Source organism: Nuphar pumila, chromosome 16, assembly GCF_984573655.1.
Source record: "Nuphar pumila chromosome 16, dmNupPumi1.hap1.1, whole genome shotgun sequence".
NCBI lineage: Eukaryota > Viridiplantae > Streptophyta > Magnoliopsida > Nymphaeales > Nymphaeaceae > Nuphar > Nuphar pumila.
In genome coordinates this window covers 25,117,965-25,132,233 of record NC_143264.1, presented here as the reverse complement: position 1 = coordinate 25,132,233, position 14,269 = coordinate 25,117,965, and positions in this window count along the sequence as shown.

Sequence of the window (14,269 nt, the reverse complement as noted above, 5' to 3'; positions counted from 1 at the left end):
TGCCTTAGAGCACATATGAGCATGCTATAATCACATATTCAATTTTTTGACTGCCTTAGCACACATACGAGCATGATCGAATCACATATATAGTTTTTTGTCTGCCTTAAAGCACATCTGAGCATGGTAGAATCACATATAGAGTTTTTCTAGCTGCCTTAGAACACATATGAACATGCTATAATCACATATTCAATTTTTTGACTGCCTTAGCACACATATTAGCATGATAGAATCATATATATAACTTTTTGCCTGCCTTAGAGAACATATGAGCATGATAGAATCACATATAGAGTTTTTTTATTGCCTTAGATCACACATGAGCACATGATAGAATCACATATAGTGTGTAATTTATTTTATTATATTTTGTTTATCAATACTGACTGTTCTTTTCTTGTGTAGGCTGCTAGCGATAATCAACGTAGCGGAGCTGAAGGGACAGATAAAGACAATGAACAAGAAGACGCACAAAATCTTGGCGATGATTAGAGAACTGTGTTGAAGAAGTTCTATTTTTTTATGTTTCTTAATTGTAATTGTTGAATTGTAAATAATTAAACTTGTTAATTTTAAGGTGGAACGATTAATTATTGTAGATTCTTGTTATATGGAATTTTTTGTGTGGTTTGTTTTTTATTTACAGGAAATATAAATTGTACAGGAAATATAAATTGTACCGTTCTTGGTATTTAATTTTCAAATAAATTTTTTTAAATTTTTTTTTGTGTTTGCGACGGAACCATCCGTCGCTATTCATATAAATCTAGCGACGGCATAGCGCCGGAAGTAAATCCATCGCCAAGCCGTGGTCGCCGTTTAGTACCGGCGGATTGGCGACGGAATACAGCGCTTGTTAGTCCATCGCAATTAGTGACGGACCTGGCGACGGAATAAATCTGTCGCCAGTTAGTGTCAAAAAATTTGCGACATAAGCATACTGTCACCTCTTTGTCGTTAATCCGTCGCTACGCCTGTTAGCGACAGATTAGCGACGGAATGTGGTCGTCGCTAATCTGCTGCTTTGTTGTAGTGTATGTCAAAGCGGACATCAAGCTTTCACTTCACACCAGGATAACTAGAAAATGTTGTCAAAATGTTGAAATTTGTTTGTTGATCCAAGATAATTGAAAATGATGCACATTGGTGCAAAAATATTTCCTCTTTTCTACCTGAAGTATTACCTTCAATTGGGCCTAACTTCATAGAATCAAGATTCAAATTCAAATTGCTTGCGATTGGCTTTCTTTCAAGGAAGCTATCAATTTTCTTGACATGAACAAGGAAGAAAGGATTAACATTGTGAAAGCAATTGGTGAAAGAATATTGATAATAGAATTTCACAAAATAAAGAGATTCTTGGCAAATTTGGCAGTTTGATATCCTGGATTTTCCCATGATGATCTTTTTGCACACTTTTTGAGACAAAATATGAGATCTCTTGGGATTAGAAAGAATTTCATTGCATCAACCTTCAACTTGGAGATGCTCTGATTTTTCTTCTTCTTTTTTTTTTGGAAGGGTACGTCACAAACTTCTTCAACTTGGAGATGATCCGAGTCTTCCTTGGTCCCAAGGATTATATTGATAATATTGTCTCTTTGAAAATCTCTTTTAAGGATAGCATTGATCAAATATCTTTCAAGGATTGGTGGGAGGTTCATCGCATCAACCTTCAATTTGATGATGATTTGAACTTTTCCTGGAAGAATACGTCATATGCTCCTTCAACTTAAAGATGTTATGAATCTTCTTTGACCTCAGGGGTTTGACTCATCCACCGTCTTCAACTTGACGATATTTGAGAGATCCTTTTTGCAGATATGTAATTGCAACTTTAATATTTATTGAAGAGATATTGAGATTGAGTGAATTTTTCTTTATCGATGTGAACACCCCAAATTTTCCAAAAAATCTAAAAAAATCCCCTTTTGCCTCTAGGCCCGTTCTCTGAATAAACTAGGTCAATTTCTGATCAAATTTCCATTCATTTCTCAGATTCACTGGAATCCAGACTCAAAATTTTTGCTTCTAACCAAATTTCTGATCCAAATCGGATATCTGGATCTAATTCTGATCCTGGATCTCTTATTCTTCAAAAAATAAAAAAAAATCAATTCTTTGTATTTTCTCGGATGCTTTATCTGGATCCGATCTCAATACAAGATCCAAACCAAATATTTTCTAAAAATCTTGGATCTAGATCCATTATGAGGGTCATTTTCTAAAATAAATCCTGCATTTTTCATAAAAAACATGTTTTAGAAAAATCTTAAAATTTAAAGCAAATTTTTTGTAAAAATACTTCAAAACCTCGTCTGGATCCCATCTTTTGAAAATCCTTAGGTTTTCCCTCATATTTTTCTAGTGATTTTAGGATTTTTTTTTCTAAAAAAAAAACATAAAAGACTTCAATTTTTTTTAGTGTAAACCCTTTTTTTTTAAAAGCCTTGCAAATATGAAAATTTTTCCTTTTTGAAATTCTTGAAACTTAAAGACCCCTCTTTTTAAAAAACCATTTTTTAAGACCATCTTTTCAAAATTTTGAAAAAATGCAAAGGATCTCACTCGAAATTTCCTAACGGCTTTCCGTTATAAAGGAAAGCCGCAGGGGTCCTTCGTTCCTCATCCGTCTTCACCTCGCCATTTCACAACCACGCTTCTTCTTCCCCTATGCTTTCTTTTCTTCCTGCTTCTGGTTTTGCCCCAATGGCCTGAAGTAGAATTAATCCTGCAAGCAAGCTGGAGGTAAGCGGTTCATTTTTCTCCCTCTTCTTTCGTATAGCTTATCTCTCTCTATTGATTCGTCACATCCCTTTCTGAGCTTCCTTCCCCTTTTTTCGATTTTCTGTAGAAATTTTATCTTATCGCCTTAATTTTCTTTCTTTTCTTTTCTTTTCTTTTGTTTTCATTTCATCAAAAGGCACCAAGGGTGAGGTCGATCCTGCATATAGCAGGATCGATCCACCTACTGTTATATCGACAGGAATCCTCTTATTCCAATAAGTTTTTCTTCTTTTTTTTCGCCTTTACGTGAGATTTCCATGCGCTAACTCTATATCTTCCATTTTTATTTGGGTTTTCAAATTCCATTTGAGGCATCATCATTTTTTTTAGCATAACATTTTGTATTATCTGCTATATTGTTGTTTAGTTTCATCTGATTTATTGGATGTTCATCATACTGTTCCTGTGTCTCATTGATTTCCTGTATATTTTCATATTTTAAATAATGCCACACCCTCGGTTTCCTGATATCGGAAGTCAAGTTGGTCCAGTGGCGGTGGCTTCCCAGCCAGACTGTGTTGAAGGAAGCCGATCTCTTCTCTATTCAATAAGATCTAAGTTACAGCCACATCGTTGGCACTCTTTTACCCAGCGATTCACCTCCATTTTTTTTATTTCTATCACGTTTTCCTTTGTTTTCCCTTTTTACTTATTATATTGCATTACATCATTTTTTATCTCTCTGTTGCATCTACATCTCGCTTTTCCCTACCTTCAAATACCCTGTATTACATACCATAATTTCTTTGTTGCATACAATCATATCTTACTTCATTTCACCAATTCATAGGCATCTTAATCATATCTTGAGTATATGCATGGTGTAATGGCGTGTTTTGTTATTCTCTTTTATCTGTTGGTGTGCACGTGAGGGGCCTAGTCAGGTAATCTAAAGATTGCCATTGCTTGTTTGCCATCAGCTGTGTACCGAGCATATGCCTCGTTTGGGTTTGGGTTTTCATGGATTCACGGTTGTCCAAAATGTTTCTCGTTTTTCTCTCATGTTGGTTCTTAAGTTTAGTTCCAGGAGTCTCTCTCTCCCTCTCCTTAATGTTTACAGTAAAGGATGGGATTGACAACACTTGCGGTGTGGGATCTGGGTAACTTACGGTGGTGTAATAAAATGGTTTTTCTCTTTGGAAATTTCCAATGTGCAAGATCAAATTTGCTGAATGAACATAAAATTTTCTGGAGGGAAGTCAGATCTCTGGCCTAGTCTATCGCACTTTCATCAATTTTAAGCTAAGTTCAATCTATTTTATTATATGATTATGCTATATCTGATTCATGCTTCCTGCAGTATATAGTATCCATGTTCATTCCTCCATTCTGTAGCTCAGTTTGTATTACCCTTGGTAGTGACTTGTTCATAAGCACAGGGGACAATTTTAGCCAAGATCTGCATGACCAATCATTAACAGTGGCTGTCTTGACCATTGATGGTAAGGGGAGATGATTTGATCAATATAGAGAATTTCAGAATATATAATCCAGGGAAGCTGTTGGCATCTCCAGAAAATTGCATTTTCATGTGGCTATAGGACTATTCAAAGGTTCTTACAGGTTTTCTTTATGCTTCCTTTAGAGCATCAATTGGAAATATGTTTATAGCAATCTCTGTGTTATTAGCCTCTCCAGAAAATAGTGTTTTCCATATGGCTATAGGATTGTTTAAAGGCTCTTACAGATTCCCTTTGTGTTTTCTTTAGAACATTGATTGAAAACATGTTTATAAGCAATGTCTGTACTATTAGCATCTCTAGAAGATCTTTTTTTTTTTCTGTTTTGAAGTGTATTAATTCCTGATATTCAATTGAGTAAATCTAATTCCAGCAATCAAATAGTTACTGGTTGTTAATTATTGACTTCACCTACAATTTTCATTTTTGGTTAAATGCTAATTTGCTGACTGACGTTAATGTAATTACCTGTGTAGCTTCCTCACTGTTGTTACATTGTATATATGTTTTCTACATTTGTTGGTTGCCCCATTACAGTCACTCGTGATGCATCATCACCATCTTCATATCACCTCCCCCTGCACCGTGCATATGTTGTATCGGTCCATTCCACATCCACTTACCTCACTGCAATTCCACCTTTTTGCACAGCAGCCACTTAAATCATGCCTTGTGCATGACTGGTATATGCTCTGCAACCCACCTCACTGTCACCATTTGCCTCTACCTTGCTACTACAACACTTCTAACCATACCATTCAGCCCTCCATCTCCCACAGCACATCTGTTGCAATTACACCTGTTGTATACCTTACATTTGCCAACACCCCACCTTCCTACAGTAGTTCGCTGTGAACTACTTTGACTTCCTTCCTTTTTAATTACAGCAACTCATGAAAGATGCTGTAATTTTCATAGTAGTTCACTAAGAACTACTCTGATTCCACCTTCTAATCACAGCAACCCATGAGAAATGTTACAATTTCACAGTAGCTCACTGTGAACTACCGTAGTTCACGAAATTATCCAAAATCATATCATATACTCTTGCTGACCCCTACTTCACAACATTCTTATCATTCAAGCATGAAGGTATTGTACAGTTAGGGGCTATACAGTTAAAAATTTTGTGTTGCACTGGGTAACAGTTAGGTCATATACAGTCAAATATTATGTAGTATACTGGGTGATAGTTAGATAATAAGCATTTATAAATTAGGTAGGTAGGTGTTGTCTCGTGATGAGTTCACTTGCACACGTTTGCTTTACAGAGTTGTTCCATCACCTGTATCTCTCATTATGCACATTCCAATATATATTCTTTTCATCAAGTATGAAGCATCAAATCCTCCATTAGTGCAAAATAAATGCACCAACATTCCATCATCTTGCATCTCTAATACCATGTGATATTTCTTTTCTATATGAATCTTTTATCTTGGATTAATTTGAATTTTGCAGGAATTAGATGAAAAGGGTTATTCTCCTTCTTAGTTTAGAAATTACAATTTCAAATTCGATTCAAGTTCGTAATAGCTAGACCAATGAGAATTCTTTACATTTCCAGTCTTAGATTAGAATGTATGAGCATGTATATATGCTAAACATTACTTGTTCCATATTATTTTTCTCTTTCATTTCAAAATTTCACAAATGGGAACACGAATGGCACGTGCACCATTTCACAAAAGGTGATTAAATCCTAAGTTGATGATTTACATCAATGGCCATAGTCAGGGTGTGAACAAAACTTATGATTTTCATCTTTTATGAAATAACACTGGATCCACATTGGATCTTTTTCAAAATCATCATATTTTTAAATATTTTTCTTCTTTTATCAGAGTATAACTTAAAAATAACTCAAAATGTATATCAATGGCCATAGTCAGGATATATTGAGAGTTAATTTCATTTTAAACTCTATAAAGACACCAAAAATGTGTTTTATTCTTCACTTGAATTTAAATACGATTATTATATAATACATCTTATGACCATAGCCAGAGATGTATTATATTTTCAATCGGATTTCAATTCATTTAAAGAATGGAATAGGCTTTTCCAATATTCATATTTTCAAAATTTATTTAATTCATTCATCATTTAGGATAGAATTGCATCCTATTTTCAAAATTCTTTTTTTCAAAATCCAAGAGATCTTGAATATCTTTCTTCAAATTTCTATTTCAATTCATCGATTCTATCTCCTTTCAAAATTTTAAAACCAAATTTCAAAGTCCAATTTGACTTTGAAATTTCAAACTCATTTTATATTCAAAATTCTCATTCAAAATCAAATTTCAAAGTTCAATTCGACTTTGAAATTCCAAATTCATTTTTAGAATTCAATTTCAAAATTCAAATCAACATCTCAAAATTCAATTTCAAAGTTCAAATTAACTTTGAAATTTCTGATTCATCTTCTGATTTCAAAAACTCAAGCTTTAAATCAAGTTCATCCTTTATTTTTCATTGAGTCTTGATTCTCAAATTCAAAATCAAAGTTTTGAGATTGATTCTGAATATCAAAATTCGATTTTTCCTAAGTTTTAAATTCAATCTGGGTTTTCAAAACCCAGATCCATCTTCAAAAGTCCCATTTGGACTTTCAAAATCCAATTCTAAAATTAGAACCCAATTCCACTTTAGATCCCAGACTTCGGACCCAATCCCATCTAGGATTCCAGATTTTGGATCCAACTCCATTTTGAATTCCAGACCTCGGATCCAATTCCATTTAGGATCCCAAATTTCAAATTCAACCTCATCTTGGATTCCAGATCCAATCCCATTTAGGATTCTGACTTCGGATCCAATTCCATCTAGGATTCCAAATCCTAGATTCAACTCCATTTTGGATCCCAGACTTTGGATCCAATTCTATCTTGGATTCTAGATTTCAAATCCAATTCTACTCCCAATTCCATACTTCAAATCCAATTCTATCTTGATTTCCAGATTTCAAAACCAATTCCATTTTTTAGATCTCATCTAGATTTCTTAAATCCAATTCTATTTTCAAATTTCATCGGGATTTCTTAAATCCAAATTCAATTTTGATTTCAAGCTTCAAATCCGAAATTCAATTCCATTTCAAATTCCATCTCCACTTTGAAATCCAGATTCAAAAATTCAAATTCAAAGTCCATTTCGACTTTTTGAAACTTCACTCTTTCTATCTCAGCTTCAAATTCTCCTTTCTCTTCATTCCTTTCAAATTCAATATTTATTTTCCCAACTCTGATTATTTCAAAAACTTAAAACTTTGAATATCTTTCCAAGATCTATCTCAAAGTTCTAAGTTAGATTTAACTTTCAAAAATCATTTCTTCACTCCATTATCACATTTATTTCAGAATCACTTGAAAAATCTTAAATTTTCAAAAGTATTTCTCAAAAGCATATATTTTTGCATTTGCATTGCACAAGCATGATTTTTTGTACATTTTCTAGACTTAGAATAACCTCTTAGACAATATTTAGGCAAATCAAAAAAGCATAAATTTGATTCTTGGTTCGATTACCCCTGATAAAGGCGCTAAGAACGGTCGAACCTCGTACTGACGAGCGAGCCCCGTCTCCTAATTTTTCCGCAAATATTTCAAAACGGAGGCAAGTAATTTTTTTAAATCTTTTCAAAAATTAAGGTCAAGTGAGACCTTCGCAAAAGAGTTCCTCTCTCTTTCTTTTCTTTTCTCCTCTCTCTTCTTTTCTGTCTTTTATTTTTCTCTTCAAAAAAGGGAAAATAGAGTCTGGAAAGGAAAAGAGAAGGAAGAGAGAGAATACCAAGAGAGAAAAATTTTTGCGATGATCACAATCGCCCAGGATATTCTACTGCCTTATTACCACAAGAATGGTCTTTAAAAATGTGTCATTGACTGTGATCAATATCAATCACTTATGGCTTTGCGACAACATTGAATTTTCTTTGCCGGCCATATCGAGGATTTATTCTTCATCCTTTTGGGTTGGCCAAGGAAAAGATTTTGAATTTTAAATCTCTCTTCGCAAAAGATTTGCTCTTTTGAGGGGAATACTGAAGGTAATCTCAGGTAATTCTTTTTTGTGTAATAAAAGTTTTGAATCAACAAATATTTGATGACAAATTGATAAAATGATCTTGAAATCCTTGATGAAAGCAAGCATCTGAATTCCGGCTTAACGCATCCATGAAAAAAAAATCTCCTCTCCTTTCCCCAAAGGAGAGTCTTAGGCTTAGCCCTTACCTGAATGAGAAATAGAAAATACTCATCTCTTCCCTGAAGAGGAGGTGTTTGCAAAATGAACTTTTGAAGAGAAATTAAGCTTTCATCAAAGCTCTCTAATATTAGGCTTCTCTTATGAAAAGGGGGCCGATAATGGTGAGGTCGGTAAATTGGTCATGAAGGAACGAGTCCATTACAATCTCCTTGAAAAGAGGGTCTTCCATGACAAAATGGCCTAGTAAAGAAATTGGGGGGCCACAAGGAAAGCGAGTCTCCGTCAAAGCTCTCCTTGAAATAAGAGTTCATTGTGTGAAATTAGAAGATTGTTTTGCAAATGGTTCACAAAGACACGAGTCCCTTCAAACTCTCTTTGAAAAGGGGCTAAGTGAATAAAAAAGATAGCATGCAAAATGAACGAGCTCCCTCAAACTCTCCTTGTAAAAAGGGTCCCTCGCAAGAGAAAATGATTGAGATTGGATATTGATAACCCGAAGGTTGAAATTGGATGACCAGAAGGTCGAAATTGGAAATTGGGTGACCCGAAGGTCGAAATTGGAAATTAGGTGACCCGAAGGTCGAAATTGATAATTAGGTGACTCGAAGGTCAAAATTGAGAATTGGTCGACCCAAAGGTCGGAATTGAGAAATTGAGTCACCCGAAGGCCAAAATTGGTAATTAGAGTTTGAATTTTGATGAAAGGTCAAGACAAAGACTGAACCTAAGAGATCGACTAATGCGACCAATGGGCAAAACACTAACACGAGTGTTAGATTTGAAAGAGTACCAGTACAAGCACCAGATTTTGAAAATAAACCAGTGTAAAAACTGGATTTTGAAAATGAACCAGTAAAAACTAGACTTTGAAAATAAACCAACACAAAGCTAGGTTTGGAAAGAAAATTTGAGTCGAAACTCGAATCCCAAAGGAAAATTAAACTAATTAAAATTTAAAAGAAAGAAAATTTGAGTCAAAACTCGAATTTTGAAGGAAAAATTAAACCAAATAGAAAGGAAATTCAAGTCAGAAGCCGAATCCCAAAGAAAAATTAAACCAATTAGAAAGGAAATTTGAGTCAGAACTCGAATCCCGAAGGAAAAATTAAACCAATTAAAAAAGAAATTTGAGTCAGAACTCGAATCCCGAAGGAAAATTAAACAAATTAGAAAGGAAATTCGAGTCGAAACTCGAATCTTCAAAGGAAAAAGATTTCAACCTGGAAATTAGATTTGAAAGAAAAGAAGTTCGAGTCAGAACGTGGATCCTTAAAGGAAAAATAATTTGAAGGAAAACTTGAGTCGGAACTCGGATCTTCAAAAGGAAAAATAATTTGAAAAAGAACCCGAGTCAGAACTCGGACCTTAAAAGAAAATTAAATTGAAGGAAAACCTGAGTTGGAACTCGGATCTTCAAAAGGAAAAATAATTTAAAGAAAGATCCAAGTTGGAACCCGACCTTTAAAAGAAAATTAAATTGAAGGAAAATCGGAGTCGGAACTCGGATCTTCAAAAAGAAAAATAATTCGAAGAAGAATCCAAGTCAAAACCCAGACCTTAAGAGAAAATTAAATTAAAGGAAAACTCGAGTCAGAACTCGGATCCTTAAAGAAAAATTAATTTGAAGGAAAGCCCAAGTCAAAACTCGGATATTCAAAAGGAAAAACAATTCAAAGAAGAACCTGAGTCAGAACCCGAACCTTAAGAGAAAATTAAATTGAAGAGAAACCCGAGTCGGAACTCGGATCTTCAAAAGGAAAAATAATTTGACAAAGGACCCAAGTCGGAACTTGGCCTTTAAAAGAAAATTAAATTGAAGGAAAACCCGAGTTGGAACTCAGATCTTTAAAAGGAAGAATAATTCAAAGAAGAACCCGAGTCGGAAACCGAACCTTAAGAGAAAATTAAATTGAAAGAAAACCTGAGTTGGAACTCGGATCTTCAAAAGAAAAAATGATTTGAAGAAGGACCCGAGTCGAAACCTAGACCTTAAGAGAAAATTAAATTGAAGAAAAACCTCAGTCAGAACTCAGATCTTCAAAAGGAAAAATCTTCCGACCTATAAGTTGGATTTTGAGAGGGATCGGCAAAAGTATTGAAATGAATTCGAAGATTTTGAATTTTTCAAAGATGAGAAATTCATTCAAAATTCTTGACCTAAGATGGTTTAGGATTAGAATTGTTCATGATAGTCTCAGGATTATCCCTTATCCTGAATGAGAAATGAATTTGATGCAAATGAATGCGAATGGATGATGAAAGATTTTGTTTGATCCTGCTTGCATACAAAACATTTTGAAGTAAAAACAAATTTTCAAAAAAAAAATGCCCCATTGTAACTGAGGAATAAGATGTTGGACGAAAGGAGGAGTAATTGATATTTAACGAAAGTTCTTTGAAGATAACAAGGGAACAATGCGCTTCTTGATTGTTTCGGGAGGCACTCTGAGAGAGGTCATTCCTCATGAGAGATATATTGCGAGAGAAATTAGGAAAATTGATGATTTATTGATGTACTGGAAAAATAATAAATTGATTAAAGAATTTGGGCTACATCTCCTTTTCAAAATGAAAAAAGTAAGACAGAAAGGATGAGAGCATTAATATCATCATTCTTCTTTGTATTCTGGTAAGATAGCTGATTGATCTTCTGACTCAGCTATTACAAGAAATCCTTTGTCGATGCAGTCCTGCACGATGTTCTTGAAGTCAAAGCAGTGTTCTATGTCATGCCCCAATACTTAGTGATATTTGCAGAATTTATTCTTCTATTTCCCCAAAGTGACAAAAGGATCAGTAGCCTTTGGAAGTCTCACCATATTTTTGGCCAACATGTACTCGAGCATGCTCTCGAGTGTATGATCTAGTGGGGTGAATTGACGATCATATCTCCAACCATTATGCTTTATCATTCGCTGAACGTCTGGTTTCGGTTGAAAGTTAGATTGGGAAGGATTAGTCAAAATGGCTGGCTGATCTTCTTTTCCATTTTCAACAAGGCAATTCTTGTTGATGCAATCTTGGATGATGTTCCTCAGAACGAAGCAGCGCTCAGTATCATGCCCTACCACTCGATGAAACTTGCAAAACTACTCTTTAAACCCGCCTATGATTGCTGGGGGATCAACGACTTTAGGCAAACGGATCATATTTCTCATGAGCATGTATTCCAGAACACTCTCGAGTGTCTTGTCCAAAGGAGTGAACTTTCGATCAGTGCTCCAATCCTTGCGTTGTGGTTTTTCCTGATCTTTCTCTTTATGCTGCGAACTAGACTGGAGAGGTTGGTCATTATGCTTGAAGGTGCTTCCCTTTTTTCCTTCATTGTTGCTTCTACTGAGCTTGGATCCTCCCACGCTGCTACTGTCATTGTTGCCCTTGATGTTCATAGAGAATGTGACCGATGTCATCGTCTTAGCTGGCTCCTTTCTGGTGATTGACTCAAGTAGCTTCAATAGCATCTTTGTCATCATTTTTTGAAACATCCTATACATGATTGGATCAATGTTATCTTCACTTGTCTGGTCCTTCTTCTTGACTGGTCTCAGGGAACTCATCTCTTCAACACTGCTTGGTGTTGTTCTCTTTCCTGACCTTGTCTGAACCATTAAGTACCACAAACGCTCTCTGCAGGGTAAAACTGGGGGTTAGGTTCTGAGAATGATTTTGAATGGGAGGAAAATATTTGATGGAAATTTAGTAGACAATTAGAAGGATATCCAATTACTTGGGATTGAGTCGTCATTGGAGTCACGACAATTGTGCTGCTATTCTTTGCAAAGAGAATAACAACTGAAAATATGCCTTGTTACCTAGGTGAGGTCGTCAAACCATGCTAGAATAAAAATTGAAGGAATTTATTAAAGAGAAACATGATTAATAATAGACTTGACAAAGAGGGGGTGGACAGACAATTTGCCACCACTCATGATAGTCCGCAGACACTCTAGGACCTGGAAAAGGAGTAAGATTGACAAAGGAATCTCTGTCGTATCTGGCAGAATGGTATGCTCCAGACCACTGTGCTCATGCGAGATCAAATTCTGGCATGATCCTTGATAGTAGTCGAGCTTTTGCACGCTTCTGTCTCTAAGAAAACTGCCTGACACATAGCTCTGGATGGTAGTAGACACAAAAGAATGGGCCAAGTAGCTTGAAGCACTTGCCATATGCATAAGTGTATCTGGGAGGAGATATCTGACGATCAAAATAGTCCCATACGACCTCTTCTTCTTGGAGGTTGTCAATCAAGAATCGGTATCGCACAACTGGAAACAGCTCTTTGCCATTGTACTTGAATAAATTGGCTCTGGTCGGCACATGCTGGAGGAACCAGGACTGTAATGCGTAGGTGCACCCTTCGACTAATATTGATTCCCCGAGTGTGAAGCGAGTCAACTCTCGGTACAAGAAAGCAAGCGTGGCCATGGCTATCGAGAGGCGGTTGGTCTGTCGATTTCTCTGCCTTCGCAGGAGCTGAACTATCCTAATATCCATATAATTTTGTCCGTCTGGAAAGAAGGCCAGTCCTACGGTGCATAAGACCATTGCGTGTTGAATTCTCTCTCAAGCTGCTCTGGATAATGAGCTGACTTCTGCAAATATCCCATACTAACGGTAGAGTTCAAGCAAATCAACATATTCATTCCCATCTACTTCAATCAGTGTCTAAGATTTACATCCTGTCATGCGAGCTAAAGCGTCTTGGGGATCCAGACCCTTGACATTGATCACGAACTGTTTCTCCAATGGATCTCCAAGCTGACCAGCTGGCTCAGGTAATCCCATGATTTCTGAAAATTCCTCCATCAATAAGGTCATCTCTCTTCACGAGAACCAGAAAGTACAGGTGTGCGGGTTCCACCGCTCTGCTAGTGCATGGATCAGATTGTCGTTGATTGTTTGCTTTCCTACCACTGATGCCAATTCTAACCCGCAATCGCTCAGATGGTCCGAAAACATATGAGAAAAAATCTTGAGCCATAAATAATACCACTGGAGAATGAAGGATTCAGTGCTAAGAGTTTGATGCTCGAGAAGACTTTACTGCACCTCGTAGGAGATGTGGCCCTCGAGAAAGACTGAGTCAAGCTGATTGGATGTCCTTGGACTGAAAAATAGAGGGAAATTGAATGAGATTTAGAAAAATACAGGAATTTTGAAAAATTACAGGAAAGATAAAATGAAGTTGTAAATTCGAGATCAAGAGGAACGAAAGGATGGAAAATCACCTGGAGTTTTAAGAAAAAGTAGATAATTTGGGAAATCGTCCAAGGTTTTAAGAAAATGGAAATATTTCACAAAAAGATGGAAAATGAGGTATTTTAAAAAATCATTTAATATATTTGGGGAAAATTATGGAAAATATGAGAAAATACAAGGGAAAATGATTATAAGACAATCAATCACATTTTGCACAAACAATAATCAACATACAACACTCTCTAAGAAGCTGACTCTAAATGCATCAGTTTAAAAATGGTTGTAGAACCCTAATACTGACTCTAGGCTTAAATCATTTGTGTCCAATCATGCTATGCTGATATACTCGAATCGAAACCCGAAGTATGTGGCATAAAAATTCATTTCTGGTTCTAGGCTTGTGTTTTCCCAACATCTTTGAGTGTCTGCCGATATACTTTGGACAATAGCCCTTGGTATGTGGCAAGGGGGCGTCAGCCCAAATAAGTGGCTGTGATCATCACAAAAAAATTTTCCTCTTGTTTCCCTCTTTTCCTTCTCTTTGCCTTTCTAGCCTCTATTTCCCTTTTTGAAGGAGAAATAAAAGATAGAAAAGAAAAGAGAATAAGGAAAGA